Source organism: Triticum urartu, chromosome 3A, assembly GCF_056163025.1.
Source record: "Triticum urartu cultivar PI428250 chromosome 3A, HENAU_Tu73, whole genome shotgun sequence".
NCBI lineage: Eukaryota > Viridiplantae > Streptophyta > Magnoliopsida > Poales > Poaceae > Triticum > Triticum urartu.
Window position 1 is genome coordinate 372,458,613 of NC_141875.1, and position 2,745 is coordinate 372,461,357.

Here is a 2,745-nt window from a genome sequence, read left to right on the forward strand (position 1 = left end):
GCGCCACAGGGGGCTCTCCTGCGCCGTCCGTTCCGCTGCACCGCACCCCACCCCGCGCGGGTGATGAAGCTCCAGCGGCGCCCCGGCCACCTCCTCCTCAGGAAGGCGCCATGGCTCCAAGGCGCATGGCCCCTGGGCAGAACCCGCTCCGTCAGGTGCCAGCGCGACAAGAGCAGAGCTGTCAAGAAGTCCCTCGCTCGCAGGAAGCTGCCCGGGCGCTCCCTGCTCCAGCACATCGCGACCATGCTCCTGCTCCCGCGCGTCAAGACCCCGCGCTGCTCCCAGTTGCAGCGCGTGGGGACATGCAAGACCAAGCTCCCCGTCATCCAAGGCCTCCCGTGGCCACAGCAGGCTGTCGCGCCTTCACCGCCGAGCTACACTGCGTCGCGTGGCCCGGCAAGTTCAAGCCAGACTTGCCTCCTCGCTACGACGGCACGGCTGACCCTGCGGAGTTCCTCCAGCTCTACGAGCTGGGCATCGAAGCTACCAACGGAGACAAGAAGGTCATGGCGAACTGGTTCCCCATGGCGCTCAAGGATGGGGCCCACACCTGGCTCTTGAACCTGGCTCCAGGCACAATCTCCTCCTGGAACGAGATGCGCACCCGCTTCATCGCCAACTTCCAGGGCACTCACGACCGGCCACCCGCCGTGAGCGACATGTGCCGCATCAAGCAACAGCCCGGGGAGACCCTGCAGAAGTACATCCAGCGCTTCAACAACGCATGCCTCAAGATTCCCAAGGTGACTGAGGAGGCCATCATCTCGGCCTTCTCCGACGGCGTGCGCGACGTCAAGATGAAGGAGGAGCTGGCGATGGATGAAGACCTGTGCACTTCCTTGGAGCTGTTCAACCTGGCAACCAAGTGTGCCAGGGCCGAGGAAGGGCGTCTCTCCCTCCTCGAGCTGCCTGCCGCAGACCCAGAAGAGAAGCAGCCCAAGGCCAAGGATGTGAAGCGCAAGGGGGCTGCCATGCTCACGGCAGAACCAGACAGCAAGCAAGGCAGAGATCAGCCCGAACCTTCCAAGGGCAGCCGGTACTGTGTGTACCACAACCTCCACACCCACAACACCAACGAATGTCAAAAGCTCCGAGCCGTGCGAGAAGGAAGGATCGGCCGTCGCCCTGACCGCGGTGACCGGGGCTATGGTCGAGGAGGAGGAAGGAACGCAGGACGCTGGGAAGACCGTGGCCCGCGCCAAGGGTGGCGCGATAAACCTCGCGAGGATCGCTGGCAAGACCCGCCTCGTGAGGGAGGCTGGAGGGATCAGCCTCGCGAGGGAGACTGGAGGGATCAGCCTCGCGAGGATCGCCTGCAAGGCAACGCAGGCCTCCCACCGCTGCCGCCGCAACCAAGGAGAAATGAGGATCGCCACCAGGACGAGGGGGCTGGGGGCTTCCAGGAGCCGCGCGCGATCGCCTGCATCCTGGGCGGGGCACAAGTCCCAGCCTCTCACCGCATCTTCAAGCAGTTCGCCCGCGAAGTGAACGCAGTCCTCCCCAAGCTCGAAGCCACGCGCCCTCTCAGGTGGTCGGTGTGCGCCATCACGTTTAGCTCAGTAGATCAGCTCAAGTGTGCGGCTACAGCCGGAGTCCTCCTGATGCTTTGTTCCCCAATCGTCAACAACGTGGTGTTCACCAAGACCCTCATCAATGGCGGGGCAGGGCTCAACGTCCTGTCCGTGGAAACATTCAACAACCTCCAAGTGCCCTACAGCCAGCTTCAGCCAACCAAGCCTTTCTCCGATATCACCGACGGCTCCACGGTCCCGATTGGGTAGGTCCGCCTCCCTGTCACCTTCGGGGCACGCGACAACTACCGCACCGAGCTCATCGACTTCGACGTCGCTCACATTCGCCTGCCGTACAACGCCATCCTTGGGTACCCAGCGCTGGCCAAGTTCATGGCCGTAACTCACCACAGCTACAACATCCTCAAGATGCCAGGAAGCGACGGAGTCATCACGGTGCCCTGTGAAGAGAAGGACGCTGTGTGTTCCCTGGAACGAGCCTTTCAGGCCGCGTCACTGGAAGACCCGGATCGCGGAAGCAGGAGGCCTCCCGAGACCGCCCCTAAGAAGAAGAAGACATCGTCCGGCCCGACCACTCAGGAGGCAGGCCCCTCTGGGCCCGCGCCTGCCCAGGGGGAACCCCCTTCCATCGCATAGGAAAGCGCGCCCGGCGCCCTCCTTAGGCAGGGCTCGGGGGCTCTCACCTGGAGGGCCACCGACCTAGCTAGGGTCATGAGGGAGGCGCTTGGGCACCACATGGAGGCGTGTTTCGAAGCACGTCTCCCTCAAGAAGGAGCAAGGCAAGGAGACCCAAACCCTCAGGAGTTCGTCAGCAAGGCCATTCAGGAGCTACAGGAGTCAAGAGCCACAGCAGGCGGCCGCCGCCTACCAGCTGTGGCTCCCCATCCAGGCGAGGATGGTGGGCTGCGCGTCTACATCGACATACCAGGGCTCAACCGAGTCGCCTCTCTGGAGCGCCTCTGGCCCTCGCGAGTGGGGCGCTGCGGAGGCCCACCCCACAACTACGTTCGCATGCCTTACAGCTTGCCGAACGCGGCTAACACGTACCAGCGCCTCATGAGGGGCATCACGGAGGCACGAGAGGCCAGGCGTTCTGCAGCCCTGGCAGGGATGGAGATGGCCCGCGAGGAGCCGCCAGCGCCTCCGGAGCCTCCCGAGGCCCCTGGGCCTGGAGGCTCGTGAGGATCGGCTCCCGCAGCCCACAGAGCCTGCT